The sequence below is a fragment of the Pelophylax lessonae genome, assembly GCF_965119305.1.
Source record: "Pelophylax lessonae genome assembly, chromosome: 13".
NCBI classification, from domain to species: Eukaryota; Metazoa; Chordata; class Amphibia; order Anura; family Ranidae; genus Pelophylax; species Pelophylax lessonae.
Window position 1 is genome coordinate 131,313,958 of NC_138780.1, and position 24,725 is coordinate 131,338,682.

Sequence of the window (24,725 nt, forward strand, 5' to 3'; positions counted from 1 at the left end):
CTGTTCAGAGAATTCTGGCCAGAAGTGGTCTTCATAAAGCCATACCTCTAACATGGAAACAAGGCTAAGCGACTCAACTATGTGTGAAAACATAGGACCTGGGGTGCAGAAAAATGGCAGCAGGTGCTCTGGACTGATGAGCCAAAATGTGAATTTTTTGGCTGTAGCAGGAGGCAGTTTGTTGGCCAAAGGACTGGAGAATGGTACAGTAATTATTGTCTGCAGGCAACAGTGAAGCATGGTGGAGGTTCCTTGCAAGTTTAAGCCAACATACAACAACAGAAAACAAAATCTCTCAGCACTGCACTTGCTGACAATAGGTGCTAATACGCAAAAGAATTGGATTGTGTAGGAAACAAATGTACCCTAAATCGCCAGTAAATGTGGGAAACACTTTGGCATCAGGGGCGTATATACATATGCACACACACATATATATAATGATACAGTGGAATATACACTGAACAAAATTATAAATGCAACACTTTTGTTTTTGCCCCCATGTTTTATAAAATGAACTCAAAGATCAAAGTCTTTCATTTACACGAAAGGCCTATTTCTCTCAAATATTGTTCAGAAATCTGGCTAAATCTGTGTTAGTGAGCACTTCTCCTTTGCCGAGATAATGCCTCCATCTCACAGGTGAGGCATATCAAGATATCAGCTTCCAGGAATTGTGTACAGATCCTTGCAACATGGGGCCCTGCATTATCATGCTACAACATGAGGTGATGGTCGTGGATGAATGGCACAAAAATGGACCTCAGGATCTCGTCACGATACCATGGGACACTCAAACCACAATGTTGACATCAGCAAACCACTCACCCACACTACGCCATACACGATGTCTGCCATCTGCCCTGTACAGTGAAAACCTGGATTTATCTGTGAAGAGAACACCTTTCCAAAGTGCCAGACGCCATCAAATGTGAGCATTTGCCCACTTAAGTCAGTTACGACGACAAACTGCAGTCAGGTCGAGACCCAGATGAGGACAATGAGCATGCAGATGAGCTTCCCTGAGACAATTTCTGACAGTTTGTGCAGAAATTCTTTGGTTATACAAACTGATTGTTCCAGCAGCTGTCCGGGTGGCTGGTCTCAGACAATCTTGGAGGTTAAGATGCTGGATGTGGAAGTCCTGGGCTGGTGTGATTACACATGGTCTGCGGTTGTGAGGCCGGTTGGATGTACTGCCAAATTCTCTGAAATGCCTTTGGAGACGGCTTATGGTAGAGAAATGAACATTCAATTCATGGGGAACAGCTCTGGTGGATAATCCTGCAGTCAGCATGCCAATTGCACGCTCCCTCAAAACTTGCAACATCTGTGTGATTGTGCTGTGTGATAAAACTGCACATTTTAGAATAGCCTTTTATTGTAGCCAGCCTAAGGCACACCTGTGCCATAATCATGCTGTCTAATCAGAATCTTGATATGCCACACCTGTGAGGTGGATGCATTATCTCTGCAAAGGAGAAGTGCTCACTAACACAGATTTAGCCAGATTTGTGAGAAATATTTGGGAGAAATAGGCCTTTTGTGTACATAGAAAAAGTCTTAGATCTTTGAGTTCAGCTCATGAAAAATGGGGGCAAAAGTGTTGCATTTATAATTTTGTTCAATGTAATAAAATTAAATGGAGTAGGATAAAATATATGTATAAGTAGAATAATACTGAGTCCCGGAGGTAAAATAAATTAGAATTAGATATAGTCTCTGGCCGACACTTGTGGATGGAAGTGAGGCTGTCTGCTTGAGCGGTTGGGAACCCGAAAACTGAAACAGAAGAAAGGATGGGGAAAAAAGAGGAGCCAAGCTGCCAATAGTGTAGCACAGTTCATATTAAAGATAGCAAATAGTATTCATGAAAATACACTTACAAACTTCCAGGGTGACAGACATAGAACGCTCAGTGTGGGGCCATCAGGAGGAGACCAGTCCGTGCTGGAGTTGTGCTGGAGCCTCAGGCATTGTGGGGTTGATTGTGGCCAGCATATAGCTCCCAGGGTTTAGCTAGGCCAATAGTCTGATGAAGAAGGTATGGCTGAGCATCTTAAACATGTCCCTGATTGGCTGACACATCCTTGGGTTTGACAGCTCTATCTGTAGGCTTTGCAGTCTAATGGTGGTTCCCCAGGGCCAGCCTGGCTCTCTGCCTCTATTTCTGCCAAGGCTTCGTTCCTCCAGTAGCTACAGCACAGACTAGTCTCCTCCTAGCGGCCCCACACTGAGCTTTCTATGTCTATCTCCCTTGGCGTTTTTGAGTGTATTTTCACTAATTAAACTAACTAAACTATTTGCTATCTTTAAAATAAACTGTGCTACACTATTGGTGGCTTGGCGTCTTTTTTTTCCGCCTCCGTGCAAGTTTGAGGCTGCATTTCTGCAAATTGATTTGGAGATTTTGTCAGGATTAATGGTGTCCTCAATGTTGAGAAATACAGGCTGATAGTTATCCATCATGCCATACTGTCAGGGAGGCATGTGATTCGCCCCAAATGTATTCTGCAGCAGGACGATGACCCCACACATACAACAAATGTCTATCTTCAGTATATAGAAGAACAAGAGTCTTGGTAGTGATTGTTTGACCACCACAGAGCAATGATGTCAACATCATCGAGTCTGTCTGGGATTACATGAAGAAACAGAAGCATTTGAGGCTACATCCACAGAAGATCTGTGGTTAAGTCACCAAGATGTTTGCAATAGCCTACCTGCCGAGTTCCTTAAAAAAACTGATGTTAATTTAAAACCAAGAGCCACTCACACCAAATAATAATTTGATTTGCATTTCTCTTCTGGTCATTTACTTACCATTTGGTTAATTGATAAAAAATAAACGATTAACACTATTTCCGAAAACATTCCTAATTGACATCAGTTTTTCAAACCTGCCTAAAACTTATGCACAGTACTGTATAAAAATATATATATATAAATCCCTTTTTTTTATAAGTGATCACATGACCTCTTTTCTCATTTGCTTAAGAGACTTAAATGGGTGTGGAGACTGCAGGAGGCATGTCAGCAGGAGTCAGAGAAACAGAAGTACACTGGTCTTCGCAATGGTTAGCTTTCACGGTCAGTTTGAATTAGGAAGGCAGGGGGACTGGCAAGATTACCAGAAACTTCACACAAATGAGTACAAAGAGAACAGGATATTTTTTAACAAAAGCACATAGTACAACAGACACGTATCAGGAATATGAAATATTGGGTTAACATAAGCTTTAACTTGCACAGCATAAACAACCTACTACAGCAAAACTGACATTTACAAACAAATAAAAATGCCTTTTATATTGCTAGCAAATTACAGTTTTAAGCAGAAATGAAGCCAGCAACTTGATAACTCCTTGGTATTATCCTTTATTTCGCTACATCATATACACAGGATCAATGCTGACATGTTTGGCTATTACAGCCTTACTCATAACATACTATTTATACACAGGATCAATGCTGACATGTTTCGGCTATTACAGCCTTACTAATATGAATAGGACTGTAATAGCCGAAACATGTCAGCATTGATTCTGTGTATTTGATGTAGCCGAATAAAGGATAATACTGAAGAATTATAGAGTTGCCGGCCTAATTTCTGCTTTGGATGTTTGAAAAGGGTTATGGAGACTCCCCAGCCTGAGCACCAAATCTCAGCAAGTATTTTCCAATTGTGTGGTTGACCTTGGGTATTGTCTGCTTGTATTTGCCAAATGACAGTTTTGTCTGCTTTACTTTTTTTTTGTAAATAAACAGTCAGGTATTCCCATCTTCTATACCAGACCCTTATCCTAGATGAGGGTCTTTTTACAGATGTTAATAGGGGACCCCAACACAAATAAGATTTGGAGTCCCCCTAAAAATACTCAAACTTCTATGGGAGTCTGCTATAGATGTCAATCTAGATTCTGATATAGATTCTCACGCAAAAATAATTATAAAATAAACAAAAATTTTATAGCAACCCCTTCCCCTGAACCAGACCATGTTTTTAACATGTGGGCATACCTTTCCAGGAGGACCTTCTGGCAAAATAGGGAATAAAGACACTTGCACCGTTGGTTTGACAAGTTCTTTATTGAAAGAAAAAAAGAAAAATCTGCTATTAGGTACATCATCATCAATCATGTTGTCCAATGATGCAGATTCATGTGAATCATGATAGACAATGCTGATCAATCATTAGGGAACATGCTCGCTGAAAGTCTTGCTGACCAAAAGACACATTCGCTCCCATCATTGCTTTATGCCGAATTACATTGCCCGGGGCCCTGCCCCTAAAAATAAAGAAAGGGGCAGGTCTCCCATGTGATGTCATTGACCAAATATTTGTTCACTGATGTCATGCAATCCCTTCCTGCTTACATAGCTGGGGATTCCGGGCCAGTGAACGAACAAGCAATTCAAAGTGAATATATGATCCAGCTTGCCAGAAACAATATTGAAATATTCATTTTTTTATGCACTTGGCTTTTATCACAACTATCTGTGTCTGTGACTGAACAGACATATTGTCATATGACAATTAAAGTGATGCTAAACTATATCCTTTTTCTCCTAACATAATCCACACACATCCACTACTGTAATCTGTTTTTCATTAAATCATTTCATACTGTGTTTTCTGCCTCCTTTTAACATCCTTCATCTTGAACCTCTCCTTTTCCCCTCATTTCTGTTTGCTGGGAATGGGCAGTGCTTTTGCCAGTTGTGGAAATATGCAATGCTCTATGCACATTACAAATCCCATAGTCTGTAGTCCATTCAAGAATGAGCAAGAGAGGGTGGCTTTGTTCCCACAACAGAAAGTCAGATCCAAGCAACAAAATAAAGGAATTTAGAGGAAGCTGAGCTTAATAGGTGGTGCTGAGAATAATAGATGGTACTGAGTTCAGAATATACAGCATAGTTTAATATACTGTGTATATTTAAATATATATATACTTTGTACAGTATGTATATATATATATATATATATATATATATATATATATATATATATATATATATATATATATATATGTGTATACATATATGTATGTAAATATATATATATATATATATATATACACACAGGGCTTATTTTCAGCGGGAACGCGGGGGAACGCAGTTCCGGCACCTCTAGCACTGAATGTATGCCATGGAAAGGGGTGCTAGAGGGTCTACTGATGCTGGATCTATTGATGCTGGAGGGGATCTATTTTTGGATGGCAATCCATTGTTGCTGGTGGAGAATCTTTTGATACTGTGGGTTAATTGTTGCTGGAAGGGATCTACTGTTTGGGGAGGGGGTCCACTGTTGCTGGCTGCTAGAGAGTCTATTGATGCTGGCTGCTGGGAGATCTTTTGCTGCTGCTGGGGGGGGGGGGGGTATATTGCTGCTGGCTGTGGGGGATAAATTGTATTGCTTTTCTTGTTATCATAAGCAAATTCCATACATTACACTACAAAATTATACTTGGCTCTATATTCTCTAAAAGGGGCCGTACTGGAAGCTGGGTAGGGGGTGGATCCAAGTGTCAGTGCTCAGAGGTGGGTAGGGGTGGAACCAAGGGTTAGTGCTCGAAGGTGGTTAGGAGCGGAGATACAAAGTAACTTAGAAAGGGGAGTTCCTGCACCTTTTCTCTGAGAAAAAAAGCCCTGCGTATATATATATGTGTGTATATATATATATATATATATATATATATATATATATGTAAATATATGTATATATATATATATATGTATATATATATATGTATGTAAATATATGTATATATATATATATGTATATATATGTATGTAAATATATGTATATATATATATGTATGTAAATATATGTATATATATATATATATATGTATATATATGTATGTATATATATATGTGTGTATGTATATTAAGATATATATATATATATATATATATATATATGTAAACTCCCATCTCTGACTTTTACCTATAAGTAAACCTATAATAAGGGTTACCTATAGGTACTGTAAATATTTCCTAAACGTGCACTGTTTAGGAGATACAGTATTTACTGTAAATGCAGCCGGTGATGTCACTGGCGCATGCGTTCTGAAGGAGCGGCCACCCGTAAGCATGGTGACGCCGTCGCGGCTTAGGCCACTCACACAGCTGGAGTCACCGAGCCCGGAAGGAAGACCGGGAAAAGATGGAAGCCATCTCAGTGGTGACAGCGCGGCGCTGGATGGCTTTGTTTTCAGGCAAGTTTCACATAATGTGCTAGTATGCAACGCATTGCATACTAGCACATTTTGGCTTTACCTTGCAGGTTGCAATAAAAAAAAAAAAAAAAAAAACCACACACAGCAGTTTACTACAGCTTTAATGTTGGTAATACATTTTATCACATTCTCTAAAATGTTCATAATTATAGGGAATGACAAATAATGCAACTCAATTTTTTAAGGAAATGCTGTGCAGTTATTTTTCTTCATCTCTCTCCTTGCTTGCTATTGACAATGGATAAGAAAAGCGGTACTTCCAAAAAAGAAAAAAAAAAAGTCTGTGTTTAGATGAGGGATGGGTTCCTCTCTGCTTACACCCAGAGACACTTCCTCATTCTCGTGTGCGATGCACAGAGTGCAGAGGCAGTCTCAAGTCCCATTTGTCTAGTGTTTCAGGGCTACAATAAAACTAGCAGAGTGGGTCCCACCCAGAAAGGAACATTATAAGCCGCTGGGAAAAGCAAAAAAAAAAAAGGTGAGGGAGAGAACACTTTTTTTTGTTGTTGAGTGGAATCTACTCTCTAGCAAGCTACTGAGTGTGCTGGGTGCTCTAGTCTGTGCTCTGGAATTGGCTGTAACACTGAAAGAAGAAACTTTACATAAGTTCAACATAGGCAGATATCTTTTTACTGGTGTACAGTTGGATCAGAAAAGAAACAGAAGTTTGGGAAGCTGTGATTTTTTTTTCTGAGCCAGTGGAGATAACAGCTGCTCTTCAGCACTCTCCCCTCCAGGCAGGCCCAAGGTAAGACGCTCACTAATGGAGATCAATTTTGAGTACCACTGCCAGATGTGTTTCAGAGATTCCAGGCTTGTTAATGTAAATCCAAAGAGATGACTAAGCTGTGCATTTTAAGGTTCTTTGACATATTAAATAGTCGTATTACTATAGTACATACTGTAGAGGAGCCAAGGCTTAGGTTTTACTGATTTTCTATTATTTGTGATTGTAGTTATTTTACTGTCATAGGCAAGCATAAAGCAGTCCTTGGTATTGGTTCATGCAACAAAAATCCTATTCTTCTGCTTATTTTCTTTTTTTAATTTTGATTTAAATCGAATTCAAATTTGTTATACAATATGTATTTATAATTTGTTTAGATTTGCTTAGACAGTGTTACTGTAGATTTTGAAGGAAGACTTGGAGACCTGTAGACTTCATGTGCTCTGAAATATATAGCTCATTAAAGAATTAGCTTAACCATGAAGGTCCCAGCAATTTAATTTGTCTCTGAATTTTATGCTGTGCTGATAATTTTGTCTGTGTTCATTGCCAGAATATCCAAAACAGCAGTTCTGATACTGACCATTTGGTGGGTCAAAAGCTTGAAATAGTTATATTACCTAGCATTTCTACATCTTGTATCAGAATTGTATTGCTGCATTATCTTTTAGAAAATGTTCTGCTTTTAGATTTCTCCCATTGACAAACATGTTTGAAATAAAGTGCATCAAAGTTTGGAAATGGTTCTATAATCAAACAATGATACATTGATTATTTAATAAGGCAGCACAAAATGCGATGAATATGTTCTAAGTGAAATAACCTATGGGAACCGATCATTATTCAGCTTACAATAATCAAGTTGCCAATGGTCATTGCATTTTTTAAAAAGGAGTTTAAAATTAAATTGACGCATTTGCTTAACTTTTTGGAAGGTGGCGCTATGGCATATCCTCTGTGGCTCACCTACAAGCAAAACAAACGTAAAATTAAGAAATTCTATCAAATCATATCCTTATTGTATGAAAAACATATCTTTGTATTACGCAAATACTTTATTCAATACAAGCATATCTCATCTGTAAATTGTTCAAAAAAATACTTTTAACATATATTAAAGCATCATTTCAAAACTGTTTGCTACAAATTAGAGCAGTTCTGACTCAAAATTAAGTTCACCCAAGACCAAGACTGATATTTCAGTTTATAGGTGGAACTTGCCAAAATGTTTTCACTGACTGGCTTCTTAGGACTCTGGCACTGGAAAGTCCACATTGCAGTTTCTGGTTCAGCTGTGTTGCTTCAATTCTGTTGGTTTCACTCTTACATAAATTGGGAAATAAGTCTTCTCATAATGGCTTGGCTTGGTGCATGGATCTTCGCATTCAGGCGCAGAAATTTTTTCCAGACCTTGAGTGACATAAGAACCTGGAATATTATTCAGCCTACCTGCATTGACCTGAAACGGAAATACTGAATTTTGGCTGAACTGACCTTTAGGGTTCCCATCATAAACACGGACATTTATTGTATAGCAAAAGTAGCTTTAGGATGCAGAACACAAAATAAATGTGAAATGTAAAGAGTGCATACATTTGGAAGAATACATCTCATGAACCAAAGACATGCTCTCCAGGATTCCTCAGGGCTTAAAAAGCTGCCTGAGCTATACATTGTACTACCATGTGATTAGAAGCATTATCTTTCCCTGAAATGTATCGTATGCAAAATGACGAGGGCGATCTCAGATTTCTGACCTTTTTGACCTGTGAGAAAAAAAAAACAAGGCACCTTGGTAAGGACAAGTGTCATGGAAGTGTCACTATAGTAGTGACTAAATAACAATTCTGGCTTTACAAGAAGGTATGTTGGAAAACCTAGATGCCAGCAATTCTGAATATCAATTAGCTTGGCATTCAAATTATCTGATTCACACCTGATTCATGTCTTAATTCTTAATTCTAAAACATCAATTTAGGCTGTAGTGCTGGATATTTAGAACTTCTTGCTGGATATTTAGAACTCTTGAAACATATGAGAAACATATGAGACTGCAATCACAATAGAGATGAGCACCTTTCGTAATTTTACAGGCTTTTTTTTTTTGAGAGCAGGTACAGGTGTTCGGGGCCGGTGCAAGGATTTTGTCTACTCAGATGAAGCTGCATTTTGTACCCCCCCCTTCCCCCTTTTCTGGTAAAATATAAAAGATGAGGTTGTGCCAAGTTAATAGATACCCAACATGTCAAACCTTAAAATTGCACGCGCCTGAAAAATAGTGAAGAACTTCAGTACCCTAAATTTTATCATAGCCGGGTGCTATGTGTCTATTTAAATGTTTAAAACATTTTTTTAATTAATTAATTTTTTTAAATGACTTTATTGCTATCACCACGGGGACCAATAGCCCCTTATGTGATATCATAGAGGTGATAGACCCTGGATGTCTCATAAAAGAGATCCTATTAGTCATACATGCCATTTCCTGCCCATGAGCTGTTGAGCGCCCGCCGCCCTTCCTAGCGACACCTGCCATAACCACACCAGGACCGCAGGTGGAACAGAGGAGCCCGATGAACATGGCAGAGGGTTGCGCCACATTGCAGTGCTTGTGGAAGTGATGAAGCAGCTTCACAGCCGCTTGTATCACTTCCATATTGAAGGCCAAGACTTGTTACAAGTACATGTCTGCAGAAGGTTAAAAATCCGAATCCCCAGCAAGTGGCTAAAAGTTCCAATTTTACCACCCTCCCATCCTGGCACCCTAATGCAGCTGCCTAAGCCCCCCATATGGTTGCGCCGGAACTCCGGGTGTTTCTGAGCCTTTTTCCTTGAGTGTTTTTTCTTTAGCCAATGGAAAGTTAGTTACTAGGGGAAAAAAATGTTTTACATGCATAACTTACTACAACCTTCAAGCGGCACTACTCTCATTAGTAATTCATATTTTTACCCCCTACATAAGGACAATGCCCTTATATATATTAACCTCCACACTGGGTTGTATGCGCCTTCCTGCCATTCACAGCACAAGTGAGTTTCAATGCTAGCAGCTCCAGAGAGTGAGAGTGTTGAGCAATCATTGATGCCAGTAGGTGTTTCTCTGTATAGTATACTGTACCTGCCTTTGTTGTCTGATTTTGTGTGACAACTGACTGGTAGATTTTTTTTAATATAGAATATAATATTTCACAACCATATTCACACATGAAACAATAAGCTAAAAAACTTTGTCTATATAAGTTACTTGTTATCATGAGCATTTTTTATGTAGAGTAAAAAAAATACAATATATAATATTCCCATGATATCTCTTGTATATAATGTGAAATTAAAAATGGAACACAACCATATTTATTTCGTTTTCCATAAAAGTATAAAAAGTACAGAACGCTCTTTACAAAAGCAGACTTGCCCTTAGTGACAAATCCAATCCTTCCTTCATTTTCACTCAAAAAGAAAAATGAAATCAGATTAGAAGGGCTGGACTTATTATTATCATTAATCCTGTACCTATAGGTTACATAGTTAGGTTGAAAAAAGACAAGTCCATATGGCTCAACCAATAAAAAACAAAAAACATTAAACTAAACCCAACCATACAATCCTATATACACTATCCTATACCCGCAAAATGATCCAGAGGAAGGCGAAAAACCCCAGCAATGCATGATCCAATTTGCTACAGCAGGTGGCTTCTCCTTGTATCGTTATTGGCCACAGATGTTTTTCTACATCATGATTATAATTATAATCAGTTCAAATATATTATTTCATCTATGGAAATTCTGTCATGTTTATTGGTCACTACAAGCAAGTTTTCCACACATCTTTTTATATATATATATTTATATATTTTTAGCCTTTAATAATTTTCTGAATTATCTTATAAAACTATATTTGTGTTATTCATTAAATGCACTAGTTGGCTTCTTGGTAAATGCAGAATCAGGAAGGTGTCATTATTTAGCAATTCTTGTATATGTAATTGGTTTGATTGATGATCTTACTGATGCTAAAGCTTCCAGCAGGCATTCCTATCTTTTGACTTTAGGCTAGTAAACTTGTCTGTGACTTGTGCTTTCATACCCTTGTAATGATCCCACCGTCTTCTTACATTCTCCTTAATATTGCCAGATTGTTAGTCTACAAAGTCTTCTCAAGAAATTAAATTCTTAAAAATGAAATACTATTATAACCACACCCTGGATCCCTAGTGGCCCTGATAATATTTGTAGATTTGCTTTATTCTCTAAAAAGCTGTTCAGTAAAAATGATCTCTCTACTGACAATACAGGATAGTTTACACTAGCTATAACTAATCACTCTAGACCCTTGTCTGTACAAGTATCATGAATACTTTCCTCCAAGTTTGGGAACACTGTACATGCCACATATTAGTTACAGGCTGACTCTAAAGTGGGGTACACTAGGAAAATCAGGCGAACGATCGTTCAATTTTCCTCATTGTTTCACAGCAAATCAGAACCGACAATCAAAAATTCATATGAAAATTTTCCTATGACAGGCTTTATTTTGTTGTTGTTTATTGTTTCTGATCATGCGCAGTCTTTCTTTTCTGATTTTTCTTGTACGAAAATCGTACGAAAAATGGTACACATGACCCGAAAATAGTTCATTCTGTTCCTGTATGAGAAAAATTTTGTTTGTCCCTTCAGGACGCCCTACTCCCAGACCAGTACACAGAGGATAAAAAGCCTAAAAAAGTAAACTAATACAGCCATCACAACTAATGATTGGTAGGCTGCAATATATTACATTTTAGGTTTTGGGTTTAATACTGCTTTAAAGAAATTTGCATTAGGATTATATAGTAACTGTGTGTTGCAAATTGCAGAAGGAACATTTGAGATGCCATTCATTTGATTGGCACCTAAAATCGCTGTGCAGTTCTGCCGCGATTGTCACACGATAAATTGCGGCAAACAATATAGTGTGAAGCATGTCGCCCAAAAGTAGTCCCTGAACTTTTTGTGGGCGACAAGCTTCACATAATGTGGTTTGCTGCGATTGCAGCACCATTTATAGACGGCACCGCGATTTTAGGTGCCATTAAAATGAATGGCTTCTCAAATGTGCCTTCTTCAATGTGTCATTCACACCTGGGCTCTTTGAAATCACAGGCAGAATTGCGGCAAATCTGCCTGCAATTCAAAATGCTGAGGTGTGAATGTGGCCTCAATTACACATATTGTCTCAGTAGACACTGTAAGCTGCTACAGTGAGAGCCAGGGGCCCCAATTAAATTTTTTCTATCAAACCCAATGGTTTGTAGTTACGCCCCTGACTCCGACTCTCAGTGCTAGAATTATTTATGACCTCTGATAGTGATTCTTAGTGTCACACCCTACTTTTTATCTGGTCAAAAAATCTCTACGTTTGATGAGTTTCTGCCTTTAGCTTTTTCCCTTTGTGTTGCATACATAGGGATTGAGGTCCTTGCGCTTGTACACGGCTGCAGCAAATATAACAATTACTTTAGAAAATATTGCCTTACCTTCCCATAAGCAGATATCCACCTCCAGTGGCGGCTGGTGCTCAAAATTTGGGGGGGACGCAAACAGAAAAATGTAATAGGCATTGCTTTGCGGCAAAAACGCTGTAAAAAATTGCGTGACTTTGAGGTTGCAAAAGTGTGAAAGGGGCCTTCAGTAATTAAGGTATAGTGTGCCCCCTTTCAATGGAAAGAGACCAGCGTGCCCCCTTTCAATGCAGAGAGACCAGCGTGCCCCCTTTCAATGCACAGTGACCAGCGTGCCCCCTTTCAATGCACAGTGACCAGCGTGACCCCTTTCAATGCACAGTGACCAGCGTGCCCCCTTTCAATGCACAGTGACCAGCGTGCCCCCTATCAATGCGCAGTGACCAGCGTGCCCCCTTTCAATGCACAGTGACCAGCGTGCCCCCTTTCAATGCACAGTGACCAGCATGCCCCCTTTCAATGCACAGTGACCAGCGTGCCCCTTTCAATGCAGAGACCAGCGTACATGCCCCTTTCAATGCAGAGACCAGCGTACATGCCCCCTTCAATGCAGTGACCAGCATACATGCCCCCTTCAATGCAGAGACCAGCGTACATGCCCCCTTCAATGCAGTGATCAGTGTACATGCCCCCTTCAATGCAGTGACCAGCGTACATGCCCCCTTTGATGTAGTGACCAGCGTGCCCCCTTTCAATGCACAGTGACCAGCGTACATGCCCCCTTCAATGTAGTGACCTGCGTACATGCCCCCTTAAATGTAGTGACCAGCGTACATGCCCCTTTCAATGCAGGGACCAGCGTACATGCCCCCTTCAATGTAGTGACCAGCATACATGCCCCCTTCAATGCAGTGACCAGCGTACATGTCCCCTTCAATGTAGTGACCAGCGTGCGTGCCCCCTTCAATGCAGTGACCAGCGTACATGCCCCCTTCAATGCAGAGACCAGCGTGCGTGCCCCCTTCAATCCAGTGCACTTACCTGGATCATCAGAAGCAGCGGCGGCGGCACGGCTTCTCCTCAGTTCCCCGGCGCATCTCCTCGGGTCCTCCCGCTCCCGCCTCCTCCTCGGCCAATGGCATGGGGTTTGCCTTACGGCCAATCAGGAATCAGGTATTAGACCCGCACCCTAATTGGCCGGGAGGAGGATTGATGAGTTTCTGCCTTTAGCTTTTTCCCTTTGTGTTGCATACATAGGGATTGAGGCCCTTGCGCTTGTACACGGCTGCAGCAAATATAACAATTTCTTTAGAAAATATTGCCTTACCTTCCCATAAGCAGATATCCACCTCCAGTGGTGGCTGGTGCTCAAAAATTTTTGGGGTGGGCACAAACAGAAAAATGTTATAGGCATTGCTCTGCGGCAAAAAACGCTGTAAAAAATTGCGTGACTTTGAGGTCGCAAAAGTGTGAAAGGGGCCTTCAGTAATTAAGGTATAGTGTGCCCCCTTTCAATGCAGAGAGACCAGCATGCCCCCTTTCAATGCACAGTGACCAGCGTGCCCCCTTTCAATGCACAGTGACCAGCGTGCCCCCCTTTCCAAGTTTGGCTGTTTTGAATGCTCGCATTTTTTTTAATTTGCCACCGAGTACCCGGAAGTGATGCCATGACATCACTTGCGGGTTTTTTACATGGAGACCCGATCAGAGCCGAATGTGGCTTTGATCGAGTCTTCTCTTCGGCGGCCGTGCAGGTAGGATGCCCGGGTCTCCCAGTGGGACAGGAGACCCGGGCGAGCTGCGGAAGGCGGCGGGAGGGGGAGACGTTCCCTCCCGCTTCTTGTAATGACAGCCGAGCGGCTTCTCAGCCACATCAGTCGTCATTACAAGACAGCCGACCGTCGGCTATGGACGCCCGTACCGGGTTGATGCCTCTAGCTGCAGGCATCACTGCGGTACAAGCACTTTCCCGAAATATTGGCAAGATCAGTAACCTCAGGGGCCGAGTCCGATGTATCGGGGCCCCCGATATATCGGCATTGCTGATAATCGGTCGATCCCTAGTACAATCGGCCTTGACCGGTCCCTGCTGAACCAGCCGAGATTCAAACCATCTATGGCCAGCTTAACTCTCCTGATTCCGCAATTAGCTTCCTTGCACACAGATTCACACAGGAAAGCTCTATTTTTGGGGATTTATACCTATATCATATATCTTTAGGTTTATGTTCTAAATGTATATGTAAGGACTATTGTCCATAGGCATTCGGCAACAACATTAAAAATAAGCAAGTACAGTAATCAAGTACTTCTCCTGATCAATCGTTTCCCTTAGGTCTGCTGAAAATAGCAGCTAGAAATTCCCCAGTGTTTCCTGCAGTTTTCAGTCTTGGGAGACTGGTTATTTATATCCTAAGAAAAATAAACAGATTCATGTTTATATAAGAAGAGTTATTGTTTCAGCTGCAGATCTTCTAATATGTATTTAATGGGATATTGCAGTCAAAATAAAAAAAAGTCTGCTAGTTTTGAGGTTGTTTCATAAGTACCTTTTTGATGATACATGTCCATTACATTACAAATGTAGCGCTACTCCCATAGGGGCAGCAGGCTGATGTTTGTCTACATTTGTGGCCCTGACCGTGCAATTTGCCTGACCCTTCTGACACTCTAGGTTCAGAAATACACTATAGTACCAAAATTATTGGCTCGCCTGCCTCTACATGCATTTGAACTTTAATGGCATCCCTGTCTGAGTTTGCCCACCCTTTGCAGCTATAACAGCTTCAGCTCTTCTGGGAAGGCTGTCCACAAGATTTAGGAGTGTGTCTATGGGAATGTTTGACCATTCTTCCAGAATCGGATTTGTGAGATCAGGCACTGATGTTAGATCAGAAGGCCTGGCTCACAGTCTCCGCTCTTATTCATCCCAAAGGTGTTCTATCGGGTTGAGGTCAGGACTCTGTGCAGGCCAGTCAAGTTTCTCCACCCCAAACTCGCTCATCCATGTCATAATGGATCTTGTTTTGTGCACTGGTGTGCAGTCATGTTGGAACAGGAAAGGCCATCCCCAAACTGTTCCCACTAGGTTGGGAGCATGGAATTGTCCATAATGTCTTAAGAGTTCCCTTCACTGGAACTAAGGGGCCAAGCCCAACCCCTAAAAAAAACCCCACACCATAATCCCCCCCTCCACCAAATGATTTGCACCAGTGCACAAAGTAAGGTCCATATAGACATGGATGAGTGAGTTTGGGGGGGGGGGGACTTAACTGGCCTGCACAGAGTCCTAACCTCAACCTGATAGAACACCTTTGGGATGAATTAGAGCTGAGACTGTGAGCCAGGCCTTCTTGTCCAAATCAGTGCCTGACCTCACAAATGCGCTTCTGGAAGAATGGTCAAACATTCCCATAGACACACTCCTAAACCTTGTGGACCGCCTTCCCAGAAGAGTTGAAGCTGTTATAGCTTCAAAGGGTGGGCCAACTCAGTATTAAACCCTACTGACTAAGGCTGGGATGCCATTAAAGTTCATGTGCGTTTAAAGCCAGGTGTCCCAATACTTTTGGTAATATAGTGTATTTTAACAATAGAGAACAATGAATGAATAAATAAAGTTACTTTGAAATTCCAACACTTCTGGCACAGAGATCGCTCATGTTTTGTACATTGCGTTTATCTGCGATTACCTGCATTTTCATGTGGCTGCATTTAGCTGCGGTAGTAAATTCTTGCCTTTTCTATAGTTACTGATTACCTATTTTTCCTTTGTACTGTGATTAACTGCGTTTATGCACAGATAGCTGCAGTACATCCTGAACGCAGTCATTTTTATTTTTCCTAAACGCACAAAACTGTATGTTGTTAAAACGTTGCTAAATGCAGTGTGTGAATGAGGCCATCGGGATGCATTGTCTGCATTTAGCTACGGTAAATAAGTTCCTCTATCTGCAGCTAAAAACTGAAATTTAACTGCTCGTGTGAAAAGGGCCTTAAGCCTAGAACACACCAAAATTGACAGTTACGGTCGGAGCCGCTGTACTAACAATCCGATGTTAGTACAGCTATCTCCCCTACTGTTCTATTGTGTTCTGACAGGAGGATGGCATTGGCTGCGAGTGCTAATCAGGAGCCAGTCGGGTGCTGGTTTTACAGCGTGCTCATCCGACAAAAGGCGATCGAACAGCCGGCTTCTGTCGGACCGGCTGCCATACACAGGGGCGGAATGTCAGACTTTTTTTTATTGAACTGACTGATGTTACCTGACATTTGGCCCATGTGTACTAGACTTCAGCAATATTTAACAGGCTTAAACAGTTACATGTAACTAGAGGAAACCACCTTAATGCAACACTGGCTTAAAGAGGGGGAAAAAATACTTAATAGTCTATCAGTTCTCTCAGGGTTTCAAAAAAAGTTTCAATATGCTAGTAACAGTTGTCTTCTGCTTGCAATGGTGGGGCCAGTGGACAGTATCGAGTATGTTAGGCCAATGTGATTAAACAGCTAAACAATTGTGCTGCTTACAGTAAAGGTTTCTCGGTAGCTGAGATGGTCTGCATGCAGTGTCTCGAACAGATGAATGTCAGAAAGAGGTTGGGCATCCCTCCGTTCACCAGTTCTGCTTGCACAGACTCTTTGATCTCAGAAGAGTTGTGCAGAGTGACCGCCAAACAGCCTGTCAGTGCAGTGTAGCAGCGGCAGATGTGTGGGGAGGGATGTGGCAGTCCCAGAGTGGAGAAGAGCAGATGCGGTCTCTGTGTATGGATTTGCAACACAGCAATGCAGATTCACTGCCTCTGATATTGCAGCTACTGGTTAGGCCGCAAAGACCCGCAGTCTCTGAGTGAGAGTGACAGCCTCCTTCTCTCCTGCTAGAAGTTCTGCACTGAGAGAGCGTCCTAGGCACTTACAGTTGACTATATCTCCTTCCCCAGAATCATACTAGCTGGCTGGGAAGTGTAGTTTAGTTAACACTAAGGAATGCAGTACAAATTAGCCGTGGGACTACGGGTCCCAAGGTTATCTGCTGTCCCAGGAGGTTCAGATCTGCTCTGCTAACAAGAAGTGATGTAATTACCTGAATATTGAGCACTAGAGGGAAAGACAATCCATAGTCCCGTTTGTAAGTGTTGCAGGATTTCATTATTATATAGCCGACACCTGGCTACACACACACACACACATAAAAGTTGACCATTTAAATGAGTGGCTTATGTAATGGTTTGCTTCTCTGCATAAACAGCTAACAAATACTCCCATCTAATTTAAAAATTATGCAAAATTTTGTAGCTGACACATAAGAGTTTGAGATGGAGGTAATGCTGTTTTAGGAACTACCAAGTAATGTCCTAAAAGTATTCTGTGCAACAATAAATGTATGTTTCTTTCCACTATCTGTATCTGTTATCCTGGAATTGAAGATAAAACCATGTCTACTGCTTGCTTAAGTAAACTTGTGTCATACATGTCTGGAAGTAAAAGAGGTCATTCCCAGCTGGTTTGATGTGGAGTCAATTTCTTCTTCCAAGGTCTCACAAATTTAACAATAAAAAGAATCAAAAAGAGGATTTATAGATTAATAATTAGTGCTCATTTAAAAGAGTATACAAACAATACTGATTCATCCTTTGACTATATTTGTTATGTAGCGCTACCCACCGTAGTAGGTTGCCCAGATCCTTTCCCCAGTAGTTTCCTCACAGCCAAGCATACAGTTTCTTTAAGAAAACATTGAGATAGGTAGTGAGTAGTGGTAGGATACACCAGTAATCCTTAGGCTTTATGTACACTAACCTTCCCAGGATGGCGGCCGCGGAAAAACGTTAAACACTGCTAAAACGCGTGTAAACCGGTACCACGGTTTTGCTGCGATCAGCGGTCTTTGGCCAAAATGTTCCTCTACTGAGCGCGATTCTTCCGTGTTCAGGAGAGGGAGGTTTAACCTCCTCTAAATGCAGCTGCTCCTATACTCTGCTAAAGGCCTATGTGTACATGTAAACATAGGCTTTTATTCAGTTGCGTTTAGGGGCTTTGGCAAAAAATGCAAAAAGCTCCTAAACGTGAGTTTAGGAGCAGCCAGTGTACATGAAGCCTTAGCAACGATTTAACAACACTGAACTGTCTCTTGTAGAACTGTGAGCCAAGTCCTTGCACAAGTAAAGAATGGACTGAGCTTTGTAGTTGCAATTTGAGGGGATTTACCTTCCTCTCTGGACAGTCGGAGCAAAGTCCTTTCATTTAGAATTAAATAGACTGATCTCTTCAGGACACAGTATACAATGTCCCAGTTAACCACTTCTGGACCGGAACGTTTTTCCTCTTAATGACCAGGCCATTTTTTTGGATTCGGCACTGCGTTATTTTAACTGACAATTGCGCGGTCGTGCAACACTGTACCCAAATAAAATGTATGTCTTTTTTCCCACAATTACATCTTTTTTAGAGCCGGGGGGCAAGGAAACTTACATAACAACTCTGATATGGAAGAGAGCAGGCACAGAACACACAGCTTGCTCAGCTCCAGCCAGCTGAGCACACAGCTGATTGCCATAGGTGTGGCATGTTGGTGACCGGGCCAAGCAGCAGAAGGTGGACGGCATCTGCAGCCTGGACAGGGCTAATGCAGGCCTTGGTTGCCTCTCCTCTCCTGGTGTAATGTAAATATCTGTATCCTCTGCACCAACTATGCATGCACCGGATTCAGGCAAAGCAAGCCTAGCTGCACCCAAAGATGTGACTTGACTCAGTTAAATCCCTTACATGCCAAATGGTCGGCAGGGACACAGGCAAGACACAAGCTCGGGAACCATGACAGCCAAGCTGGGACACAGTCATGAGTCATTGTTATTAACAGTGGGGATACATGGGGGATACAAGATTTCATAGCGGTAGCTGCTGTAGCATGAAAATCACGGGAGGGGGGGGGTCTGTCAGTGAAGGGAGGGGGTGGTATTTGGGGGTGGGGGGGAAGTGCTGTAGGTGGGGGGGTCTGTCAGTGGGGGCCTTTTGAGGGGGAGGGCAGTTGGTGGGGTTTGCGTTGCATGCGTGGGACTGGCTTCATGGATGTCCCATTGCTGGCTGCCTCTTGGTTTTAAGGAAAGGCAAGGTAGATCAGTAAATGGAGCAGATTTTGAAAGCACTGCTATGGTTGCATGCTTAGGGGAACGAAAAGGTTCACTTAAACTGTGAAAACATTTTATCCAGTTGCTGTTTTATTTTGCTTTTTGAGATCTTCCAACATACCCTCTCCAGCAGATACAGAACACTCTGCTCATGATCATCTCCAAATCTTTGTGCTTATACCATGGGTGCTTAACCTGTGGTCCTCCAGCTGTTGTGGAACTACCACGAGGCATTGCAAGGCTGACACAGGTACAAACATGACTCCCAAAGGCTGAGGCATGATGGGACATGTAGTTACGCAACAGTTGGAAGGCCACAGGTTGAGCACCAATGGCTTATACCTATCCAAACTTAGTTACTGAACTTTTCTTAAAGAGTTTTTTGTAGTTATTTACATGGGTCATATGGGAGGGTCTGGCCCTAACTCAAAATGCCTTTAATCATTAAGGTCCTACTTTGAACTTAATTGTTAAATGACCACTGAAATAAACTTTGTTTTTTCATGTAATTTTTCCATAAAGGCATGTTGTTCCTTTTTAGTATGGGGAAACAAGGATAAAAATTTGATAAACTTATAATACTCTCTGCCAAGTCAACAAAAACTCTTTTACATTTTAATCTTTGTGCTTTTGCCCTGTGAGCCTATTTGAACACAAGTCTTTTTACTTGTGCCAGCTGTTTATGTTGTTTCAGCTCATAATGACTCTTTGTTAAAACATAACATGTGGTATTCACTAACTCCAAAGACTATGTTACGTATTTATACTTTGCTTATAATGAAAGGCTGCGTGACAATGTCTCATGATGGATCCCAAAGCAGAAAAATAGGTTTGAGTGCCCACTTACAACTGATCCCCCAGCTTCCCTGACTTCTAAGTATAACGCACCTGATGCAAAATCTTTACATAGATGCCTTCTTACCATTTTAGCTCCGGAAGGTTTACCCCCGTTCATGACCAGGCCACTTTTGGCGATATGGCACTGCGTTAGTTTAACTGAAAATTGAACAAATAAAACGAATGTCCTTTTTTTTCCCATAAACAGCTTTCTTTTGGTGGTATTTGATCAACTCTGTTGTTTTTATTTTTTGCACTATAAACAAAAAAAGAATGACAATTTTGAACAATATTTTTTTACTTTGTGCTATAAAACACACCCGATAAAAAAAAAAAAAATGTAATGAATCACATTTCTTTATCAGTTTAGGCCAATATGTATCTGCTACATGTTTTTGGTAAAAAAAAAAAAGTCCCAATAAGCATATATTGATTGGTTTGCGCAAAAGTTGTAGTGTCTACAAACTATGGGATATTTTCATGGAATTTTTATTTGTTTATTTATTTTAACTAGTAATGGCTGTGATCAGTGACTTATAGCGGGACTGCGTCATTGCGGCGAGCAAATCAGACACTAAATGACACTTTATGGGGACCAGTGACACCAATACAGTGATGAGTGCTAAAAAATATGCATTGTCACTGTACTAAAGACACTGGTAGGGAATGAGTTAACATCATGGGCGATCAAAGGGTTAAATGTGTTCCTAGGAAATGCTATATAACTGGGTGGGGAGTGCTTGTACTGTTGGAAAATAGAGACCTGTGATCCTGCTTAGCACAAACACAGGATCTCTGTCCTCCCTTGTCACAGAATGACGATCCGCACTGCTTACATAGGCAGACCGCTGTTTTGCCTCTGTCGGGAACGATCGGCAGGTCCTGGCGGACATCAGGTCCGCTGGACCTGCTGATTGGCTCCCGCTGTGTTCTAGGAACTTCTACATGCCCGAATGTCACCTGTACTACTATTTAGTAATCATATTGTTGATATCTTGCTGAGGTGTTAAAGGATAACTCCAGAGTCGAGTCTCCCTGCCACACCCATCCCTCAATCCCCCCTTTCTTTGTAATGTCTCCCCCTTATCTTCCTGTCTCCCCGATATTTTTTGTTTGCTTTTTACCCCTTTCTGCCCTCGCTTCTTTTTTGACTCCCTCATAAAGGGGGCGAGAGAGGTCCCCCTTTGTTTTTGTTAAGTTACGTAAGTTCAACTTGGGAAAATGAAGCATTGTGTGTAACCATCAATGTTTATCGTAATGTCCTAGAGTAGGACATGCAGCTAGCGGGTATACCAGCGCTCGCAAATTGTTATACTTTATTCGAGAGGATCCGGGTTGTTACTTACTATTGAGCCTGTATGCAGTGCATCTGGAAAATATTTATAGCGCTTCACTTTTTCTACATTTTGTTACGTTACAGCCTTATTCCAAAATAGATTAAATTCATTCTTTTCCTCAAAATTCTACAAACAATACCCATAATGACAACGTGAAAGAAGTTTGTTTGAAATCTTTGCAAATTTATTCAAAATAAAAAACAAAAAAAAGAAACCCATGTACATAAGTATTCACAGCCTTTTCCATGACACTCAAAATTGAGCTTAGGTGCATCTTTTTTCCACTGATCATCCTTGAGATGTTTCTACAACTCGACCTGTGGTAAATTCAGTTGATTGTACAAAATTTGGAAAGACACACACCTGTCTATATAAGGTCCCACAGTTAACTGTGCATGACAGAGCACAAACCAAGCCATGAAGCCCAAGGAATCGTCTGTAGACCTCTGAGACAGGATTGTATTAAGGCACAGATCTGAGGAGGGGTACAGAAACGTTTCTGCAGCATTGAAGGTCCCAATGAGCACAGTGGCCTCCATTATCTGTACATGGAAGAAGTTTGGAATCACCAGGGCACTTCCTAGAGCGGGCCACCCGGCCAGGCTTAGCGATCTGGGGAGAAGGGCCTTACTCAGGGAGGTGACCAAGAACTCGATGGTCACTCTCACAGAGCTCCAGTATTTCTCTGTCGCGATAAGGAGAACCTTACAGAAGAACAACCATCTCTGCAGCACTCCACCAATCAGACCTGTATGGTAGGGTGGCTGGATGGAAGCCACTCCTCAGTAAAAGGCACATGACAATTCCTTTCTGGAGTTTGCCAAAAGGCACTTGAAGGCCTCTCAGACCATGAGAAACAAAATTCTCTGGTCTGATAAAACAAAGATTAAACTCTTTTGCCTGAATGGCAAGCGTTATGTCTGGATTAAACAAGGCAACACTCATTTCCTGGCCAATACCATCCCTACAGTGAAGCATGGGGATGTCATCATCATGCTGTGGGGATGTTTTTCAGCAGCAGGAACTGAGAAACTAGTCAGGATCGAGGAAAAGATGAATGCAGCAATGTACAGAGATATTCTACTCAGAAAACCTACTCCAGAGCGCTCTGGACCTCAGACTGGGGTGAAGGTTCATCTTTCAACAGAACAACATCCCTAGGCACACAGCCAAGATAACAAAGGAGTGGCTACAGGACAACTCTGTGAATGTCCTTGAGTGTCCAGGCAGAGCCAAGACAAGAACCCGATTAAATATCTCTGGAGAGATCTGAAAATGGTTGTGCACCGATGCTCCCCATCGAACCTGATTGAGCTTGAGTGGTCCTGAAAAAAAAAAATGAGAGAAACTGCCCAAAAATAGGTGCGCCAAGCTTGTAACATCATACTCCAAAATACTTGGGGCTGTAATTGATGTCAAAGGAGCTTCAACAAAGTATTATTTTTAATAAATTTACAAAGATTTCAAATTTATTTCATGTTGTCGTTATGGGGTATTTTTATGTAGAATTTTGAGGAAAATAATCGATTTAATCCATTTTGGAATAAGGCTGTAACATAACAAAATGTGAAAAAATGAAGCGATGTGAATACTTTCCGGATGCACTGTATGCTACCTGGCCTGTCAGCTGCTTTGCTTTAGATGTTGCCCCGAAGTCCGTTACTTCTGTCTAAAATGTCAGATCTTACATAATAATTGTATTGTAACACCATAAATTTATGTCCGGCGTGCCATTGTCGGAACCTATATTGTAAATGTACATTGTACTAAATAAAAAAAAAGGGGGCAACTCAATTTTCGTGGGGGAAAAAAAAAAGGTACTTAGCACATACAATTGCGACACAAGTCATATTGTAATTGAATGTTTGAATGAATAAAAATTACTTTTCCTTTTCAATCTGCAGCGCTGTAATTTTCTGTAAAATGCAATTAATAAGGCAACCTGGAGGCATTCTGTACACAGATGGAACCTGGAAAGGGTGCTGCAGAGCCTAGTTCACCAAATCAAGGGCAGTCGGGGTGTGTTGTAGCTGTGTTTGAGTAATTTACTGTATATTGTCCAGCAGACATACCCTTGTTAGCTTAGAGCTCACCCCCTCAGGGGCTGCTGAATAGATGACCAGAGTTCTTTTCATGTTAATTGCCCCGCAACCAGGCACACAGTCACAGTCAATTCTTTGGCTCAATGAGCAGTCTGGGGTATGCTTTTCTGATGCTTTATTGCAGAACTTGAAATTGGATAGGTTGAGGGTAACTGTGGGATACTCCAGTAACTTTTAGTAGTAAACTTAAGGACACTAAACTTCCTCTTAGTAAGATGAGCAAGGGTCTTTGCCTGCAGCAAATATTAAATTGTACTTTTCAAGAACATTTTAGTAGTGAATTCCCTTTGGGTAGAACTGACTCAGGTAGAACAATGTTTTATACTTTAACCTGCTCTACTTTTGGTACACTTTTTTCTTTTGGGACACATGGTTTAGTTGAGTGAGAGACAGTATGAGGCTGTTGTTTTCCTCCAGGTAAGCTGGCTTTAAATCTGGTCTATAGCCATATAAGAAAATAGTTCATTTATAGGCAGTGGCTGGCACTGTTGATGACCTAGGCTTCAGGGTGTCAGACAAAACCTTTTAGTAGCTGCAGTGCCCTATAGAATAGAGCCAAAGCCTGTTTTCAGAAAGTGGAGGACACAAATGTCCTCCATTATCCATGCCTTTGCTGTTATGCACAAGTGTGGATAGACACAGACCAGTTACATATATGATTATATAGGGGGTGTAATTCTCGCGCTGTCCTGTAGGTGTGTAAAAGTTATGTGCCTTCAATGCTGCAGGTACTGTTATTGGTAACCACACAATACAAACAAATTTAAGGGGGAGGAGTACCGCGCTTCAAAGGTGTGTATGTGCTATAAAGTGTCTTAGTGTAAAATAAATATATATTCTTATATGCCTGGTGTATAAAACTGCCTGGTGCTATAAAGTGTCTTAGTGTAAAAAATAAAAAATAAATATT

At 41.2% G+C, this 24,725-nt stretch overlaps 1 protein-coding gene across 2 annotated transcripts in view; it reads left to right on the forward strand.

Moving 5' to 3' along the window:
- The first annotated feature begins 6,580 nt into the window (after nucleotides 1–6,580).
- PAPLN (papilin, proteoglycan like sulfated glycoprotein) overlaps nucleotides 6,581–24,725 on the forward strand; it is a 169,514-nt gene continuing 151,369 nt past the window's right edge. For both annotated transcript variants that reach the window (XM_082275588.1, XM_082275589.1), the window contains exon 1: nucleotides 6,581–6,993. The gene's annotated coding sequence lies outside the window, so the exon portion shown is untranslated. The remainder of the gene's footprint in view (nucleotides 6,994–24,725) is intronic.